General features: G+C 44.2%; 1 long non-coding RNA gene and 1 pseudogene across 6 annotated transcripts; both read left to right on the top strand.

Moving 5' to 3' along the window:
• The first annotated feature begins 5,210 nt into the window (after nucleotides 1-5,210).
• Nucleotides 5,211-7,951, top strand: LOC124676990. 6 transcript variants are annotated; one of them, XR_006993903.1, is made up of 8 exons: nucleotides 5,216-5,262; nucleotides 5,384-5,440; nucleotides 5,539-5,725; nucleotides 5,813-5,906; nucleotides 6,397-6,508; nucleotides 6,635-6,716; nucleotides 6,806-6,852; nucleotides 7,614-7,951. It is a non-coding gene; the product is annotated as an uncharacterized LOC124676990 (long non-coding RNA). The 6 variants fall into 6 exon arrangements; XR_006993901.1 differs by lacking the exon at nucleotides 5,384-5,440 and having other exon boundaries at nucleotides 5,211-5,367; XR_006993899.1 differs by having other exon boundaries at nucleotides 5,211-5,440.
• Nucleotides 7,952-18,369: 10,418 nt separating this feature from the next.
• On the top strand, nucleotides 18,370-20,331 carry LOC124672037 (annotated as a pseudogene).
• Nucleotides 20,332-21,618: the final 1,287 nt, after the last annotated feature.

Raw genomic sequence — 21,618 nt, 5'->3', positions numbered from 1 at the left:
ATATTTGACAGAGTTTTCTGTCAAGATGTTGCCAGAACATTTCGAAGAATATTCTGTATGTCTTTTTTTTATAAAAGTTGTCATAATTTTGTTTCATAAACAGTTTCTTTTTTTGTGTAATTCTCTTATTTGTTCTTAAAAAAACTATGCAGATTCTCCCTTCTGTTACTATGCAAGGATTCAATTTTTATGCCCATCAAAAATTAAAGCTGTAGCTAGACTAGCAAGCTACTTGGACGCATATGTTGATGACTTCACCACACATAATCTCTTATTGGATGATTGTGGTTCATACTTTGCCATACAAGGACCATATTATAGTTCCTTGTTATCAACATTTCATATCACCGTTAGAGATACAATCAAATTTTCATGGAATGAAGATAAAGATATCTATAATATCTTCGCTCTATCCGGAATAGATGAGCCAAAATATTGGTTTGGATTCCCGGGTAATTTTATTTGAATTTCTTATTTTATTAATTTTCTATTTTTCTATTTTTTCACTATTAATTATAGAACATATTTTTTTAACAGAGTGAAATAATCTACCCGCTGATTGTGAGGAAGCTTTCTATAGTACTTACTTTTACGGAAGCAACGGATGTTTCCCAACAAGAAATGAACAAAATTGTCACTCTCTATAGGAAGTATATGAGGAGTCCGCATTATCGTAACCATGCTCCTAATTTAATTATGGTTACGATAATTAAATTTGATTGGGTTACGATAATGCGGACTCCTCATATACTTCCTATAGCGAGTGACAATTATGTTCATTTCTTGTTGGGAAACATCCATTGCTTCCGTAAAGTAAATATTATAGAAAGCTTCCTCACAATCAGCGAGTAGATTTTTGCACTCTGTTAAAAAAATATGTTATATAATTAGTAGTGAAAAAAAATAGAAAAAATTCAAATTAATAAAATAAAAAATTCAAATAAAATTACCTGGGAATCCAAACCAATATTTTGGCTCATATATTCCATATAGAACGGAGACATTATAGATGTCTTTATCTTCATCCCATGAAAATTTGATTGTATCTCCAATAGTAGTGATATGAAATGCTGATAACAAGGACCTATAATATGGTCCTTGCATGGCAAAGTATGAACCACAATCATCCAATAAGAGATGATGTGTGGTGAAGTCATCAACATGTGCGTCCAAGTAGCTAGCTGATCTAGCTACAATTTTTATAATTTTTGATGGGCATAAAAATTAAATCCTTGCATAGTAACAAGGGAGAATCTGCATATTTTTTTTAAGAACAAATAAGAGAATTACACAAAAAGAAACTATTTATGAAATGAAATTATGTCAACTTTTATGAAAAAGACATACAGAATATTCTTCGAAATGTTCTGGCAACATCTTGATAGAAAACTCTGTCAAATATCTAGAAGAAGGCGGGGTGCACAAGTTTCTAGGTTGCGAGCATATCGAGCATGGAGTTCTTGCAGCCATAACTTCAGTGTAGCAGTGAAATTTTCAAAACAAGGCTACACAAAAAAAAACATATTAAAGAGGAAAAGATCATACAAATAATACATTGAAAAGGAAGAGCAAACCAAAAACTTACATGTAGCACAAGGAGCAAAAAACAGCAAAGAGATATGATGAAGTGACAAGATATGGTAACGAGTAGACATATTTATAGTGGAAAAATGCTCTAATATTAGAAAACACTATGCGGTCAGAAAAAATTAGAAGGCATTATGCGGTGAGAAATAATTAGAACGAATTGTGCGGTCATCTATTATTAGATGATACTTTGCGGTCAGAAAAAATTACAAGGCATGTTGTCATCTATTTTTAGAATGCACTATGCGGTTAGAATAAAATTAGAAGGAACTAAGTGATGAGAAAAAATGCTTAGTGCGCAGTCGTCTATTGTTAGAAGGCACTATGCGGCCATAAAAAATAGAAGACACTATGCGGTGATAAGAAAAAATGGAATTTCATGTGGTGATCTATTTTTAGAAGGCGGTGGAGAAAAATTATAAGGCACTATGCGGTAAGAATTCTATTTTTAGATGTCACTGTGCGATCGGAAGAAAAATAGAAAGCCACTCTTCATCAAGAAAAAAAGAATGCGATGTCTGCTCATCTATTTTTAGAACACAATGTGTCGTCACAAAATAATACCCACAAAACTAGTTCAAATAATATAACAATAACCTATATAAAAGCTGATCCGGTTTACCGGAAGGAGAACGATTTGGCCACTGTTTTTTTTTTATGGTTTTATCTAATCAGGTTTTGCCACGTACCTGACTTTCATGTAGACGCGCGATGGCTTTCAATAGATAGGCCCGTTTAGTTTCTTTTCTTCCTTTTTTTTTCCTTTCTACAAATCATGATTACCGGAAGGCAGCCGGTGATTCCGCTCTTTCCAAAACAGTTACCACTTTTTTCCTTATTATATTGTTCCAGGGCATGTGCAATGGTTGATAAGATTGTCTTATCTTAACCCCGCCACCGCCACGTGGTCGAGATATAACAATAAAACATGATATGCAATGGGTTATTTTTTAATCTTATCTCTAGTAATGAGACATCCCTAAATATGTGGTGAAGGAGATTGTGTTGATCTCTTAGCTAAGAGAAGGTAAACTCTTTTTTTATATTTCTCTTTTCCTTCATGTCATCAATTATTCTACTTGGCATCACTAAGATATAACCATTGTACATGCCCTTATGTGCACCTATAATCTCGGGTGATCCCGGTTTTGGGCGATCGTGGCTTGGCACGTCCTTTTTTAAGTGGAGGATGTGGTCCTCCTCCTTTTTTTCTCTACTAGCAGAAAAAGCCCGTGCGTTGCTACGGGTTATTTTTTATTTCGTACTACCTCCATCCCTGAAAAATCAAACGAAGTAAAATTTGACCAAATTTTAGAAGAATTTATGAATAAATATGATATTTTGTAGATACCATATGAAAATATATTTATTATCTATCTAATGATATTGATTTTGTAATTTTCATGTTAATAATTTTTGATAAAAACTTGGTCAAATTTGACATAGTTTGACTTTCTGAAAAAATAGGCTTTAAGCCTTGGGATGGAGGTAGTACTATTTTCTATATTAATATCCGCTTCCTATGCAATATACATAATCTCTAGCAATAACATATTCTCATAGCACAGAGACATTAAAACGCAAATCAGTCCACCTCGAGAAGTGCCTTCAAATTCTCCATCGAACGGCACAATTCAGCCAAAAGAGTATGTGGATCGCAATAACAGCCCAGGCCGTGTAGCTCTAGACTCTAGAGAGAGAGAGAGAGGGGACCCAGGATTCTAACCAAAAGAAGACAGCGAGAGATCCATCTAGCCTACCTCGAGCAACTCAAGTCGAAAGCTCTTCTCCAGCATGACCTGCATGCGGTGGCGCTCGCTCGGACGCTAGGTATAGAGGTACATGGAGAACTGCCGCTGCTGCCTGCTGGTAGGCTGCAGGTACACGTCGTTCGCCACCTCACGGTAAAGGAGTTTCAAGGTCTTCCAATCAAAGAAGCAGGCGATGTACTGTTGCTCGCGGGACAACGGTAGCAGCTCCACATGAACGACACTCGTCCTTGCCTGGCACCGGCACTGCGGCAGATAGAAGTTTTTGGGCTGTATGAGGTGGTAGTCGAACAAACTGATGCCCTTGAAGTTGAGCGCGTTCGCGAGGATGAAGGAATCATGCACATAAGAACAAACTGATTCCACGCCGAGGAGAACCAGCACGGCCTGGATGTCGAGCTGGAAGACCGCGAGGTGTTTGGCACCCATGCCGACTCTGCACCCGTCGGCGTGCCGCGTGCACGAAGTGGTGATGGCATGGGAAGGGCGGCTTCGGCGACGTGCAGCTCCATCAGCTGGCGGATCTGTGGTTGTACGTGACGTAGTTCCAATCGTCGGTTAGTTTAGTCGATCGATCATTAGCTCTTGTCCGCCAAATCCAATCTTTGCCTTGCGAGCAGAATTTAAGACGCTGCAAGTCCCGTTCGATTACGAACAAATCCGTCCGTGCGACGGACCGTGCCACGTACGCATGTTCCATGTCGTCTGTGGCCTCGACACGCCGCCAGGCTCCCTTTCGTCGACGCGATGGCCTTGTACGCCGACGAGTGGGAATCCTCTTGGGCCTCCCCTGTCGTTGCTACTCATGTTCCGTACCACGGCCCGCTGCTTGCTTCCCGGTCCTCTTCAACGTCGGCGCCCACGAACTCAAGGATCTCGCTTACGTCTTGGGCATGCTCAGGGTTCCTGCCGGCCAGGTTGGCTAGAAACGCCAACGGAAATTCATCCCAATCATATCCTCGTCCTCGATGAAGAAACCCTAAAACAAACCGCAAAGGAGGCAAGGTTTCGGCGGCTGGACTCGTGGGGATTATTTCTTCCAGTTTATATGTAGGGTTCCAGGTGGAGTTTGGATGCCCCACGATCTCTCTTTGCTCCAATCGAGACCCAGCCCACGATTAGTTTGACAGGCCCAGATCGGAATTAGGAAGAGAGGAGCACAGCGCGAGGCAGGAAACAAACCACGAAGCGTTATTTTGATGGCATTGGTGCATAATATGTAATTTGGTGGGAGGGCAAAATGGTCCAAAAAAAAGCGTTGACGAAATTTTTTGGCAGAAACCTTAGCTCCTTTATTATTAGGTATAGAAAAAGAAAAGCCTGCGGACCAATCTCCGCTGCTGGAGATGAGGCTTCCGGCGGCCGGCTTCAATGGAGGTAGGAGAAAAAAGACTGCAGCCTGCCGTTGAGAGGCGCTGCAGCCGGCCGAGGATGTATGGCACGGTGCGGTGGAGCCATGCACCAGCGCCGGAGATAGGCGGCAACTGGCGGCGTTGCTTGGCCAGCGCGGTGGATGCGGCGGCAAACGGCATCCCGCGTTCAGGTCCGCCGTCCAGGTCCGCCGAAGTTTGGCCGGGGCAAGCTGCAGCCGGCATGGTCGTTGACCGCGGCGGGAGCAGTCCCACGCCGGAGGTTCGGCGCTGGCTGGCTCCTTGGCGACTTCGGCTGAACCTCCTAGCGTCACTCGGCTCCTTCAGCAAGTTGTCCATGCCGCCCGCTCGGATCTTTCAGGCAAGTTGTTTCGCCGTAACGGCTCGCATGCTCGACAATCTACTTTCTCTTCCTGTGATTCTCTATGTGAAGCTTGATCTCTGTCACTGAAAAACAATGACTAATTCTCTGAAAAATAGGTTTTTAACAAGCATTGATTGAGGACAACCATTCGCTGCCGGCGGAGCGGAAGAAGGTATGGATGTTCTCGCTGACCTTGAGCACGATGTTACTGCGATGTCCAGTTCCTCCAGTATGGATACTCTCAGCTATGCCATGACCCTCTTCTCTGGAATCTCATGTACCTTCTGCTGAAGTCTTGCTCCTCCACGGCCCATCGGACGCCGACGACGTCAACTTGCCTCCACCACCAGGTCTCCACTGCTTCTCATCCTTTTTGCTTGATTTCACTGATCCCTCACATTTGCATATTTTTTGCATAATTCTGATGACTGCTTGCTGTTTACTTTAGCTACAAACAATTTGGAAAAGCATCATTATGCAGCACCAGTAGCACAGCTCAAATTGTTCAGTTCTTCTCAACAGCAGCCATCAATGGTATTCAGAAAATGTACTACGTAACGCTGAGGTGGACATAGTGATGTTACCGATGACCGGGCATGTCCTCTTGCCCTGTACGATATCCAACTATGCCACTGGTTGGTCTCCTCAGTTTTGTTGAGCTTTGTGTATAGAAATTGATTGTTCTGTTCAGCTAATGATAAGTGCGCGTTTGACGATTTCAGGTCCGGGGAGTGGTGGGTATGGTTGTATGGCTTAATGTTTTTCTCTCAGGATAAACCGGTCTACTTTTCAATCAAGGATAGCAGGGTTGCATAGGTAACACCACATGCACATACTGAAGCAGATATTACTTGGTTATTGTTGTCATGTAGGCATGTACAAATCAGTAGTTGCCACTTTATCGATTTACAATCCACTAGGACAGGTTGAGCTTAGAACCCATTTTCTTTATAACATAATTTAAGGTCTCAACAAAATAGATTTTGTTGTCTGACTCAAGCAGGATTTTTACTTAAATTATTACGATTCCCTTCTGCATAAAAATATAGCAGAATTAAGTGGAACTAAAGATTGTTTCATATAAAGAAAAAACAAGATGTAAAGATGTTATAGAATTTATCATTATTATTGCATTAGTTTTCTTCAGTCATATAGTTGTATGTAATTTTTAGAGGTCAATATTTGGATGATTATTACCAAAGGCCAAGTCTATTATGTCATATGTTTATGTGTTCCAATGCAAATTGTTTGTCTCTAAGCTTTCTTCGAGAAAATTCTTTCTGAGTATGCATTGTTCTTTTGGCAGGTAATAGTTGCTGCTTCAATTGGTTCTGCTTTTGGTACTCCCTTGCACCGAGAGCGGCACTCGGTTCTCCATGCGTAGCAGACTGATAATTTTTCTCCCGATCGTGATGCAGGTACAGTAGTTACAGCTTCATGGCTTCTTTGAGTGTTATAATATTCTTCATTTGTACTGTTTTAAGCTCTTTTCAGATCGGTACCGTGGTTCCAAAATTTTGAAGTAATTGATTTGTATTTTGTAGCCTTCATCTTCAAGCCATGAATTTTGTTTTTGTTTAGCTAATTATCCCTAGGAGATGTAGGTACAGGGCTATCCTTTGTCAGGTCAGTTTTCCAAAGAATCTTTACACAAACAAGAGAGGCATCAATATGGTCAAGATTACTAATGCTAAACTCTTTTCCATGCAGTACAGACCAAAACTTTACCTGCAGCAACAAATCAAGTTTGGCCCATAAAGAAGTAAGCATGTCAATGTATCTATTTTACTGACTCGAGCCATCCCAGAAAGCTCATAAAATATTATCAGCCTACTTACTGCCATAGAAAGTATGCACGCCGCAGTGTTAAGTATAAATGCCACCCAATGTATTGTTATCACTGTTCAAAAAATCGGCCGAGATACCGATTAATCGGCCGATTTATCGTGAATCGGGTGGTAACCGATAAGATTTCGGCATCTCGGCTAATTTATCGCTGCACCGATATTTCAGCCGATTTTTAGTCCGATGACCGATATTTTGGCCGACTTTCAGTGAAATTTTACTGAAATTCGGTCTGAAAGTTGATATTTTCGTTCTATAGTCTTGTAGAACCATGCATTAGCTCAAACAATTTCATTTTTTTGATTCAAATGCAAGGAATCAAGTAAATGCTTCTATTCAATGCTTCAATATTATCTATACATAGCATACTCTAGAAAATTTAGTGCCAAAAACTAAAATTTACAAAAAAATAAGCCGATAAATGGCCGACCGATATAATCGATTAATCGTCCGATAAGCGATTAATCTCCATTTTGAGGCGGACCGATAAGTTAGCGATTCACGATTTCTTGAACATTGATTGTTATGTTAGTCAACAGCGTGGTAGTCTACTGTTGCATATTGCATTGTCATATTATCATCTCAACACGGTTGCATGCCAGCCTAATCAACAGTGTGTCAGTTTCAATTGTGTGCACAAAACAGGAGCTGATCGTCTGTTTTTCTTTTCTTTTGCAGGAGCAGGTCTATGGTCAATAGACCGTTTGTTGCTTAATTAAGGAGCTAGCTCCATATGTTTGCAGATAACAGCTGCCAAGATTCAATGCTTAAGGAACTAACATCAAATGTCTACAGAAAGCAGCTACAACTATCTGATGTCTAAGTTAGCGTTGACAGTTGATGCATCTGTGAATTTGCCTTGGTTAGTTCATAGTATGCTACTGCTACACTATGTATCCTTTTTATTATCAGCTGTGCAGCTTTGTGTTTCTTCTACTTTTGTGGTTACTATATGCAGTACCAAGATATGACTATCTACTCTATGCAAGGAGTCGATATACCTTCTGTATGATCAATTCCTAACGATTCTCCTTAATTTCAAACCATTTAAGGGCACATGGAAAATAGAACACGCTGTACTAAACAAAGTAAAGGTAACACTGAAAGAGGCGCAATTATGCTATCATTATCCTGTAATTGCCACGGAGGAATCTGAAGATAGCTTGCGAAATCAGACAACACACAGGAAATAAAATTTCTTTTAGTGGCCTAAGAAGGAAGACCATATACAGTTTAGGGCATCTTGGCTCGGCGTCCCCATCTAGCCTTGAGCTCCCGCGTCGCCGCCCTTCGAACACATGCCCCGGCAATACCACGCTGCCACAGGGCGAGGACGGCATCCACGAGCGCAGGTAGCTTCCTAGACGAGCGGCGTCGCTTGCCATACCAGCAGCTTCGCTCTGGCCGGTCCTCATGGATTGATTTGGTGTCAACAGTTATAAATTAGCAGAAGTTCAGTCGAAAGACTGGGTCAAATGTGCACTATGGTCTATGCTGCAGTCTACTTAACTTTGACGATCACAGTAATAGGCTAATAGCATGATGTATGGAAAATATAAGACATGTGGTCTGAACTTGCAATTCGTGAAAAAATTAAGATAGCATACAAAATTGGGCGCTGGTTCTATGAAATGCAGGGAGGAGCCAAGCAGAGTAGCAAAGTGAGGAAGATTAAATCTAGAACTTTTACAATATATACAGAAGCATCTGAAAGGACAACAAAATTGAGCTCATTTTTGCAGTGCTCCTAATGGGAAAGGAAATTGGATGAGCAGCAACGCCAACAATATTTGCATCAGAAAACATGCCTTGCCTATACAGGTTATTAACTAATCTTATTCATGGATCGCATCAGATAAAAATTCTGGAACTTTATATTTTGTGTGTAGAGAGTCCATAGTTCAACATCATCTTGGAGCTCACAATCAAATTTTGCAGGTTTAGAAATTACAAGGTACAACACATCCAACACTGATTTTGCAATGAACTAACAAAGTGAGAAGTTATAAATCATAGGAGAAGCGGGTAGTCACTACCGGAAAACGTATCTTTGCCGTGTATATTTTCCTTTGCCGGGTGTATTTTCACGGGTACACGGCAAAGCCACTCTTCGCCGGGTGCCAAAAAACAACACACGGCAAAGAAAACTGTGCCGGGTGTTAGCACCCGGCGAAGAAATATGACACGGCACATCAGGTAAAATACACTCGGCAAAGAGAAACACCAGGCGAAGACAATCTTTGCCGAGTACCTCAGAGCTACACACGGCGAAGAAAGCTGCCACGTGACATATAACGCGCATAGTTGGCAGGCTAGTAACGGCCCTTTTCTTCGCCGGGTGTCTCCCGTTAGATACCCGGCAAAGAGCATCTTTGCCGGGTGTTTTTTGGAGGTACACGGCAAAGTCAAATTTTCTAGGAGGCCCACCCACCTATGCTTTTGTTTGCCGTGTGTATTCTAGAAAGCACACGGTAGAAATTGTCTTCGCCGGGTGTAATCTGGAAAGTACACGGCAAAGATATTGTTTGCCTTGTATTAAATGAAGACACTAGGCAAAGACCTCCCGTTTCGCCGCGTCGAGCGCGGCAGTACTCCTGTTGGGAGACGTCCGAAACCAAAAAGGATGGCCACATAAAATGACACGTTCCGGAACTAAGAATGATTTTTCCAGAAAGTCAGGGGCGGGGAAAAGCGGGCGCGTAGCTCAAATCCGGCATGTTTCCAGCGGTATCGGCGGGAGACGGCGGGGGATCCTACGGCTTCCCGGAGAGCTAGCGCGTGGGGTGGGTGTGTGGAACGTGTTGCGTATGCGTTCTTCTATCCTTGTGCATAGGTTCACCCACACAACACTTATCAAAACAATGAAGATTAATCAACTATATGAAGCGAAAGCACTAGACTAAATTCCCGTGTGTCCTCAAGAACGTTTGGTCATCATAAGTAAACAAACCGGCTTGTCCTTTGTTCTAAAAAGGATTGGGCCACTCGCTGCAACTATTACTCTCGCATTTTATTTACTTGTACTTTATTTATCTGCTATATCAAAACCCCTGAATACTTGTCTGTGAGCATTTACAGTGAATCCTTCATCGAAACTGCTTGTCAACACCTTCTGCTCCTCGTTGGGTTCGACACTCTTATTTATCGAAAGTACTACGATACACCCCCTATACTTGTGGGTCATCAGTGGTGGAGATCTACGGCAGCGCTTCGCCGTAAGAACCGCGGGATAAATATTGAAGCCCCGGTATAAACATATCGGATGACTTATGAAGACCTGTAAAAAGCTTCGGCAGAAGAAAACATTCGAGTGGCTCAACTTGAGTCTATGCACGGCTGCAAGCATCCGTACCTAGACTCGGGGGCTACTCACATCGAGATCGCTGGACGCGCACCCGATAGAAGGAGATGACGCTATTGCAAGAAGGACAAGATTTATCAAGGGGAAAGAATATTCGGTGGAAGCATGCTTTAGTCTCTACCCGAAATATCTTCGGCTAGACACTCGCGGGCTACTGACGTGGGCATTACCCTTCGGGTAACTGTTATTGCCCTATCCCGAACGACCCAACTGGAGGCCCATGAAGACACTCGGTGGCAAGGTGGACTGCTACGTCGGTGCCGAAGAAGAGGCTCAATGCCCAAGAACGATTCACAGAGGGTAATGAAAATGGCAAGATGAAGGATTGAGTTGGGAGTCAATTGCCATAGTTGAATCTCATACACTCGAAGGAGGTGATGAAGAAATTTGTTAAGGAGATTTCTTCTCATCATCGGTCGCAGAAATCGAGGAGTCACCTTGGTAACTGCACGCAAGTAGTGGTCATTTCTTAAACAGAACCGCGCAGAAGTAGGATGGGTCCGTCAGGTCACGTCCTGTCAGTCAGAACTACAACAATAATTATGTCATCAGTGACGTCGTGAAGTCCGCTTGAAGCATCCGAGGAAAAAGTCAAAACTATCGGATGGGCTGGCTTGAGTCTACGCACGGTTACAGCACCCGCACCTAAACTCGGGGGCTACTCCCATCGGGAGCGCTTGACGCGCACCCGATAAATTTTGGACTCGAAGACTATTTTGCAAAGAAGGGCATGGAAAGAATATCTGAAGAAAAGGTTGGGACATTCGTATCTTTTAGCTCGAGTCTGCACCCGGTTGCAAGCACCCGTGCCCAGACTCGGGGGCTACTCCCATCGGGAGCGCCGATTGCGCACCCGACAAACTTTTTTGCACTCCAGGATCATGCCCGGGGACTTGATTCTGTGTAGAGTAGCGTTGTTTTGCAATCGGCAGTTAAGCAACAAAGCTGGGCACATTACTCGATATCCTTTACGCATTAAACTTTACTTGAAAAATTGAAGCCCCGATATAAACATATCGGATGACTTATGAAGACCTGTAAAAAGCTTCGGCAGAAGAAAACATTCGAGTGGCTCAACTTGAGTCTATGCACGACTGCAAGCATCCGTACCTAGACTCGGGGGCTACTCCCATCGGGAGCGCTGGACGCGCACCCGATAGAAGGAGATGACGCTATTGCAAGAAGGGCAAGATTTATCAAGGGGAAAGAATATTCGGTGGAAGCATGCTTTAGTCTCTACCCGAAATATCTTCGGCTAGACACTCGCGGGCTACTGACGTGGGCATTACCCTTCGGGTAACTATTTGCCCTATCCCGAATGGCCCAACTGGAGGCCCATGAAGACACTCGATGGCAAGGTGGACTGCTACGTCGGTGCCGAAGAAGATTCCTTGAAGAACAAGACGAAAAGACGAATCAAACAAGGAAAGTCTAGAACTAGGGTCCTTTGTAACCTAGTCGTACCCGGACAGATCTCTCGAGACCTGGCTCTCTATATAAGGGCCAGGAGAGGGGCTACGAGGGACACACGCAATCTTAGCAATTTTAGCCACCGCAAGTCCAGAGCTAGGTTCTCGTAGTACCTAGCTTCTCGACGAGATCACAACCGAAACCTTCGACACCCCATTGTAACCCGATATTTTCATAATCAAGATCAGACATGCATGACGTAAGGGTTTTACCTCATCGAGGGCCCCGAACCTGGGTAAATCGCTTTCCCCGCTTGTTTGATAACCAATGTCTCGTGTCAGCCTACATGATTCCATCTACCCTAAGCTCCAAACGGAGGGCTTTGCCGAGGAGTACCCTCGACAGTTGTGCAGGGTTTCCCTTGACCTAGTTCGCACCTCTATACCTGCTTCACAAAAAAACCCATTTCGACACTCAATGGAAAATGGGTTTTCAGTGGCCACGATATGAAATCCAGGCACACATCATTGATTCCCGTCCCAGAGAACACACATGTGCGCGGTATGGCCTCGTTCTGGCAAACTATGCATTTCCATTGGCCATACATCATTTCGTGTGGCCCCATTTAACAAAAATTCTAACGACCTGAATAAAGAAAATGGAAATAATAATGGTGAAAACATTTATAAATTACAAACCAGAATAATAATTATATAATATGGGACGATGCTGTGTATTTTGGTAAAAAAAAACTGATTTGCCGTGTATGTAGGGAAATACACCCGGTGAAGCTATATGTGCCGTGTATTTTGGAAAAGGACACCCGGCGAAGATATATGTGCCGTGTATTTTGGAGAAGACACCCGGCTAAGCCGATTTTGTCGTGTGTCTAGGGCAGAACACCCGGCGAAGAGCTCGTTTCAGGACTTAACCAAATCTTGACCGAATTGGGCCGCGCTTCGTCAAAAATAAAAGAAAAGAACGCCGCGCCTGCTAACCCTATCCCGCGCCCGCACCTCATCCAATCCCGCCGGCGGCCCCCAGCAGCCGCGCCTCCTCCAAGCTCGCCGCCCGCGCCTCCTCCAAGCTCGCTGCCCGCTCCTCCCAGCAACCGCCCCCAGCAGCCGCCACCGTCCCGCCCCACATCAGCCTCCGCCGTCCTGCCCACATAAGCCTCCGCCGTCCTACCCCTAGCAGCCGCCGCCGTCCCGCCCCATAGCAGTCGCCGCCCCCAACAGCCGCCTCCATGATTTGCTCCATGTGCCGACCGTCCCGCCCCACATAAGCCTCCGCCGTCCTGCCCCATGCGCCGACCGGTCTCCTGGCCGCCGCCGTCGTTCCCCGCGCGCCGATCTCCTCCACCACCGTCCTCCGCCGCCTGCAAGCCTCCTCCACCATCGGGCGACGTGGTGCGCCAGGTCTCCGAGGCCTACAAGGGCCGGCGCCTCATGGTCGGCGTCGACGACGTCGATTTCTTCAAGCGGATCGGGCTCAAGTTCCTGGGGATGGAGCATGATAGGGCAAAGGTGTCCGATCTTTCGATGAGATGAAGATAAATCGATTTGTTGGTGGAGTTCGTGCTTGACGATCCGACTACACGTGCAAAGCTCGTGCGCCAATGCAATCGCTAGGACAATCTCCGGGAGTTACTGATCTTGCGGGAGCACGATCAGCCCGCCCAGCAAGGGTCTTAATTCCTACCTGAAATCGAGAACAAGTAAGAACTAAAGATGCAATCAGAATATTGCGAATAGAGATGAAAGCTTGATTGATAATGGTGGGATTCTGAATAGTCGGTCTTGTTCGGGCGTTGGCCTCAAAAGAAGTACACGTAGTTGCAGCAATTGGCTAACTTTTAATCTAATCAAAAATCCAAGTTCTAATGACGGCTACGGAGGGATATATATGGGGGAAGTCAAGGGATTTTCGTCCAACCAGCTAGGGTTGGCCAAAAACACCCCTAAATGGGCCTTCCTCCACTTATATGGCCTCTTAAAATTCCCTAAAATACCTAATCCGAAAATACATGGGCCTGGCCCATTAAATAAGGTGACGCAGCACCACAAATAACTCTTTGGACGAATTTTATGTCGGAGTAACTTGTATAATTCATCCAAGCATCGCTGCTTCACTATGGTGGCTTCAATGTTCTGAAATCCTCGCTTGCAACGTCATCCTGAATCCTTGCAGGTCTGCTGCCATCTCCATGCACATTCCTAATCCAATGCTTGGCGTCCATGCTAGATCCATTCCTAAATAATATAAATACATTTGATTTAGGCAGCATCATATTCTCATATATATCAGGAAGGATTCCTAGTAACGAATGTACCCGAGATGTGGTTGTAGGAGTATTGGTTGTATCTATCATAGAGATGTCCTCATCATCCTCCCCTACTTGAATTGAAGTCGTCCTCGACGTAGTCTCATCTTTTTCACCAAGATATGCCTTCAATCGGAGGTAATCATGTCCTCATCATCCTCCCTTTCTTGAAAGAAAAGCCGTCCTCGGCGATGTTTATTCTGTAAACATGCTAACAAAAGAGACAAGGTATATGCATGGTATATGTATATGTCATCCATTTTAACAGCTCTGTCATGTTTCCCATTTAATTTTGTACATATACCAGTATTGTAGTAGCGTAGAAGATCATTAATCCCCATTAAACATTTATCACAACTCAGTTTGCAGATATAAGTGAAGCACATATTAACTCCTTTCAAATTATAATGCTCATCATTAAACCATCCCAAATTTGGTAAACCAAAATGTAAGGTCTCAAATTTACTAGCCACATCATGTTGAATTAAACAATTTTGCAGCAAGTTATTTGGCATAGAATGAATACCAACATTGGAGGTCATATCAAAATGAGAAAGCATATTCACAAATTCAGTTTTATTGGAACTATAAGAATCATCACACATGATGCAAATCCTATGTACCATAAAAATATTGGTGCTGACATACTCCCCAACCAAATGAAAAGTAACATCAGGGGCGTAGACACTCTTTAAACAAGGAAGTTCATCAATTTGATGTCTAGCATGTGACAAGGATATAGGTGGATCCATCACAACAGAAAACAAAGAATTAGCATGAGAAATCTTAGACAACACTTCATTATTCATAACCAGTTTTATATGATCCATACTAGAGTCATCTTTCAAGTCACAAGGTGCGATATCAGGAGCAAGAATTTCAGTTTGTGCACTCAGAGATATGGAAGAATGAACTTGTACAGTAGGTGTGTTTAACATAGTTGGTATATCAGTTACACAAGTTCCTAACACATGATCATCCTTGGAAACAAAAGTCTCCGTTGGTACACTCATATCAATAGAGGAATGAAAAACAGCACATGGTACACAAAAATCTGTAGGTCTGTCATAACTAGAGTCAACCAAAAGATTGCTAGTCATATCAATGATAATTTCAGTGGGTGCACTCATATTCCAAGACAGATTAAAGTGATCAACTGGTACACCCAACAACAAATCTTTCTTAGCATGTAACTCATTTGGGACACTCGAATTGATAGATGCATGAATATCCACAAAAGAAGCACCCAAAACATTTGGTATTGTAGCATGCAATTTAGTGGGTGTACTTAAATCAATAGAAGAATCCATTTCAGTATTAATAATTTCAGTGGACGCGCACATCGTCAAAGAAGAATTCAATACAGTACTAATTGCGCTCACAACAACATCAATCTCAGTGGTACTACCACATGGTACATGCAAATCAGTAGTATGATCCTCTAATATAGGCGGTGTGGCAAAATCATTTTCTACCTCATCACATGGTATATGAATATCAACATTGCATTCATCAATTTCAAGTTCATGAACAAAACTAGGAAGCATCTCCATTCTATCCTCAATCAACTCAATAGACAAATGATCACATGACATATGTAAATCATCATGGAATTCATCAGTCACATGTGGAAGGACAAAATCAGTACCTTCATTTTTACCTTGTGACTCCAACGTAGAAGATGTTCGCAGCGACGTGTCACAAGTCTGTGGCTGGGCGACTCGCACAACAATATCCATGCGTGGAACGTTGGAAGAAACAACCGGTGCTAGTGTGCATGACTTGAAAGAGTTGGAATGGTCCAACGTTTTCTCCTGTATGTGTTTCTCAAAAGCACAAGCTCGAACATATATACCAATAGTAGAACGAGGAATATACTTAAACATAACCTTAATATCAGGGTTCAAGCCATTGAAAAACATGTTTCTAGTACTTTCCTCAAATTCCTTTATATCACAACGGTACATGTAAAATTTAAATTCCTGATAGTAAACATGCACAGTATTACTACCTTGTTCTAATCGTTCAAGTTTGCGGAGCAGTTCACGTTGATGAGAAAGAGGCACAAATTTACGTCGCAAAACAGATTTTAAATCTACCCAAGTAGTAGGTGTATTATCAATATTCTCTTTATAATTCCAGTCCCACCAAACGGAAGCAAGATCAATAAAAGTTTGGGCGGCAATTCTTACTTTCTCATGTTCATTAAAATCATGGCATCCAAAAATATTGTCAACCTCAAACTCCCAATCAAAATAAGCATTTGTATTATATCTACCCTCATAAACTGGTAAAGATATAACCTGATCATGATCTCCTGTAAATTTTTGTACATGCATCTCCGTAGTCGTCATGGTACTCGGGTCGATGGCTGGGTCCTCAATTCCTGTCATGGTTAGTACCCAAAAAGCACAAATGTATATGCCTACAAACTACGGAATATCGTGGTTCACGCGCAATTCGTCAAGCAAAATACAAAGCTCTTACAAGTTCTTACCAAACAGGAGGAAGGCGATATGGCAACCAGCAAAGATCAGCTTCTTCCCGAGATTGCACAAAGCGATTACCAGGTGTCGACACAAAGCACGTGGAGAAATCTGTGGAGCTCTGGGAAGGCAAAGTATAGTGATATGGTGGCACAGTAATCAAATCAGCGTTGCAAATTGAGTAAACGCTCAACGAAGGTACTGTGCTGGTCCTAGGCTAGATCGTATTAGAGACGCGAGCCTAAATCACCAACGAGGTCACGACGTGGCACAAGATACAAGAGGCAGCGAAACTGGCACCTATGGTAAGGCGCCCAGGTTATTATTTTTTTTTTTTTTTGGACTCAATCTTGGCGCTTGACCCTAGAGGTCTCTATGGTAGGGCGCCCAGATTTTTTTTTTTTTTCGGATTTTTTTTTTTTTTTTTTTTTTTGCAGAATCTACCCCTTTGGCGCTAGACCATAGAGGTCTCTATGGTCGGGCGCCCAGAAAATTTTTTTTTCGATTTTTTTTTTTTTTTTTTTTTTTGCAGCTAGACTGCTATCAGAATTCCGACGGAAAACGCGAAATTGACCAAGAAAACGGATCTAAAACCCGGAAAATCTCAGAAACAAAGATCAAGAAAGACCCTATTATGATGGGAATCAAAGGGGAACAACAAAGAGTTGATGGCAGATGTGGCGGAAGTGTATGATGGCGGTGATATGGCGAGGACTGCAAGCGGAGATGGTGCGGCGGTGACGTGACTACTATGACCAGAACTCGAAACTCTAACGACTCTAGACGCTAAGACCAGCACGCGACACAACGATTGCAGACAAAGACTCAAAAAGCAAAAACTGAAAAGATCATGCAAAGGCTTGGCAGGGGCTATGGGACGGGTGATCTAATCTAACTTCTTTTTGTAGGGTTTTTTCTGGGTTATAGGTAAGAACAAATCTACACTAGGAAAACTGTAATCTCACCGAGCAACCTGAAATCTGATACCACTTGATAGGGCAAAGGTGTCCGATCTTTCGATGAGATGAAGATAAATCGATTTGTTGGTGGAGTTCGTGCTTGACGATCCGACTACACGTGCAAAGCTCGTGCGCCAATGCAATCGCTAGGACAATCTCCGGGAGTTACTGATCTTGCGGGAGCACGATCAGCCTGACCAGCAAGGGTCTTAATTCCTACCTGAAATCGAGAACAAGTAAGAACTAAAGATGCAATCAGAATATTGCGAATAGAGATGAAAGCTTGATTGATAATGGTGGGATTCTGAATAGTCGGTCTTGTTCTGGGCGTTGGCCTCAAAAGAAGTACACGTAGTTGCAGCAATTGGCTAACTTTTAATCTAATCAAAAATCCAAGTTCTAATGACGGCTACGGAGGGATATATATGGGGGAAGTCAAGGGATTTTCGTCCAACCAGCTAGGGTTGGCCAAAAACACCCCTAAATGGGCCTTCCTCCACTTATATGGCCTCTTAAAATTCCCTAAAATACCTAATCCGAAAATACATGGGCCTGGCCCATTAAATAAGGTGACGCAGCACCACAAATAACTCTTTGGACGAATTTTATGTCGGAGTAACTTGTATAATTCATCCAAGCATCGCTGCTTCACTATGGTGGCTTCAATGTTCTGAAATCCTCGCTTGCAACGTCATCCTGAATCCTTGCAGGTCTGCTGCCATCTCCATGCACATTCCTAATCCAATGCTTGGCGTCCATGCTAGATCCATTCCTAAATAATATAAATACATTTGATTTAGGCAGCATCATATTCTCATATATATCAGGAAGGATTCCTAGTAACGAATGTACCTGAGATGTGGTTGTAGGAGTATGGGTTGTATCTATCATAGAGATGTCCTCATCAGAGCAGCTGCTGGTGGAGCACCCCGAGCTCCGCGGCCGCGCCGTCCTCGTGCAGATCGTCAACCCGGCGCGCAGCGAGGGGCGCGACGTCCAGGAGGTGCAGGAGGAGGCGGAGGTGCAAGATGAATGGAGCAAGTGGTTTGCGCCGTGTGAGAAGCTTGGCATTGCCGCTGACCATGGCTACTTCACTAGGTGAGATCTCTGGACACTTGGCATGTGAACTAAGCAATCATATTAGCAAGATCTGCTTTAGATTTGGTACAATGTTGCTTTACTGTGCTTTAGATTTGCATCAAATCTTAGGAAGCATGTGAACTAAGCCATGATATTAGAACCAATACATTTGATAATGAGCAACCAACAGATATACTAGATGGCTAAGCTATGGCATACCTCTGAAATTCGCCTGGAATCAACATTCTTGCTTCAAGAATAAATTTAGGACGGCTGGTGAAGAGTGTGATTTGGTCCATTGACCCAATTATCATATGAATATATATAAAGTGTTGACCTTACTGTTCTAGTGTTCTTTTAGAATACTGGGGGAATGCATTCAGATTCAAATTGTGATGTCCATCAACTCTTGGCGATTGCAGGTGGAGCAGGGACTCTCCATGGGAGACCTGTGGGTTGGTAGCAGACTTCGATTGGTAGAAAACCGCTGAACCTGTGATGAGCCTCTACACCGAGGCAACATATGGTTCATATATCGAGCATAAGGAATGCGCGATAGTCTGGCATCACCATGAGGCAGATCCAGATTTCGGCTCATGCCAGCATAGTCTGGCATCACCACAAGGAAAGAGCTGCTTGACCATCTGGAGAGCGTGCTCGCGAATGAGCCGCTCGTCGTGAAGAGGGGCCCGCACATCGTGGAGGTTAATCCTCAGGTAAGTGCGTGCAAGCTTCCTTGTGGCTGGCTGTTCCTCCTGCGGTTTTCTATGTTCAATTAATCTGTTTGTTCGCAGTTGGTCAAATGAAAGAAAATTAATTAATTTGGCTTGTATAGACTTGTACAAAAACATGTTTGAACACCACCTAAGCAACCAAACGTAGCTGTCCAACTAAAGGCAACGGATCCAATCCAATCTGATCTAGTCCTCATCCACCAGACCGCCACATGCTTGATTGCCTGGAACAAACAATCTATATATCTTCTCCATGAAACAGATAGTGAATCTGCTTGGGCCAGTCCCTGGTGTGGATACGAGAATTCGTGGGCATAACACCTGGTCGTTCTTGTTTTGTCCCAATTCTACCTAAGAGCGACTTGTGGCTCAATTGGATAACTAGTTGTGTTTGTCATTCTCTAGCAACCACTTCTCAGTATCAATATTGTTTGACACGCCACAAATATCTCCATGTCGTGCAGGGCATCAGTAAAGGCGTGGTCGTGGAGAGCCTCCTGTCATCCATGGTGCGCAGCAGGAAGCCACCGGATTTAATTCTCTGCATCGGAGACGACCGGTCCGACGAGGACATGTTACAGAGCATTGTGTGTCCGGCTAACAATGGGGTGAAGCTCCCCTGACCAGCGAGGTGTTCGCGTGCACGGTCGGGAAGAAGCCGAGCATGGCCAAGTACTACCTGGACGACACGGTGGACGTGATCAAGATGCTGCAGGGGCTCGCCAACGCTCCATCGCAACAGCAGCCATGGCCGGTGCAGCTCCGGGATACCTTCGAGAGCACGGTGTGACGATGGAAGGAAAAAAGAAGTTCACTGCACAGTATAAACCAACCAACCAGTGGAGGGGTAAATAACCAGTATGAAGGAGGAAGAATGATTCAGTTCGTGTGGTTTTAGCACTTGTGACCATTCTACTTGTTTGTCGCGTTCGAGGATTGGTGAACTTGTATCATCTTCGCTGGATATGTCAACTTCTACTCCTTTATGTGTGTTATTCGTAACATCAATGTAGTATATGTTAACTGTTGGTATTGGAGTTCAATGTTCTGCTATATTGTACATTATATGCATAATTGTGTGTGAAATGCAGGAATTTTAGAGAAAACAGGGGGAAAACATTTGTGCTAGGCTCTTTGCCGTGTGTCCCAGCCGCAGGCACACTCGGCGAAGAAATTGTGATGACGTGGCTTTCATGGCTCTTTGCCGTGTACCCCAGCAGGAAACACTCGGCGAAGAAATTGCGATGGCGTGGCCTTCATTGCTCTTTGCCGTGTACCCCACTATAAAACACCCGGCGAAGAAATAGCGATGACGTGGCCATTGTCTACTCTTTGCCGTGCACCACGAAAAAGACACACGGCAAAGAAAGTGCGCCGTCAGACAGAAGGGAAACGGAGTTCCGCTTTACTTCGCCGTGTGTCTATTCTTGACACCCGGTAAAGGATCTTTGCCGTGTGTCCGACAAAAAACACCCGGCGAAGGTTTTTCGCCGGCCATGTCTTTGCCGTGTCGTCTTCGCCGAGTGTTATACACGGCGAAATCTTCGCCGGGTGTTTTTAGCCCTTCACCGGGTATTTTTGATACCCGGTAAAGATGTCGTTTCCTGTAGTGAGTATATGTGTACCAGACTGGCCACTCATTTTGCAACCTAAAGCAAAATTAAAGACAAGGAACAAGAGCGGACATTTACTTGTGTTTTGGCTGCTGAATGCTCCAGTGAGCGTTTCGCAGATTGTCGCGACAAGCTCTCCATCGACGCCGCTGTTGCAATGGTCCTTGCCGGACTCGGGGGCGTGCCCGACCGCCGCACGCCGCAGCATGCGGCACGCCATCCCCGTCAGTGAGGCTCATCTTCCTAGCCTAGCTCGCCAACATCCGGCCGCCAACCGTGGGCGTCGTACCTACTGCAGCCTGCGCCGTCTTTGTTCTCCCACTAGCCGTCCTGCTGCCAGGAGGAGCTCCGAGTTCTGAGGGTCGTGTCTTCAGTCTGCTCCGGGGCTCGATCCGGTCGAGCGGCGCGACGGGTGGCGTGACTGGCGAGCGGAGCAGGGAGAAAGTGGCTGGCGTCCGGCGAGTACGGGACGCGCCTGCGGCAGCTGGAGCTGGGCTGCTACAGTCTGAGGCGCAGGCGCTGCGCGGCTAGGGATAGGGGAAATGGAGAATCGCCGTTTGGAGGAGGGAGAGCTGGAATCGACGGCGACCGCACTTGCGGGGACAGAGGAACTAGGGAGGTGAGAAAGGGAGATTGCATTCTTGCCTGCATGCATACTACGCGTGTCACAGATAAGCGTGTGGTGGCCGGTTACACCTTTTTTTCCTTTCCAAAATC

This window comes from Lolium rigidum, chromosome 7 (genome assembly GCF_022539505.1).
Source record: "Lolium rigidum isolate FL_2022 chromosome 7, APGP_CSIRO_Lrig_0.1, whole genome shotgun sequence".
In the NCBI taxonomy this organism is placed as follows: Eukaryota; Viridiplantae; Streptophyta; class Magnoliopsida; order Poales; family Poaceae; genus Lolium; species Lolium rigidum.
The sequence above is the reverse complement of the archived record's forward strand: the minus strand, read 5'-3'. Positions and strand labels throughout refer to the sequence as shown.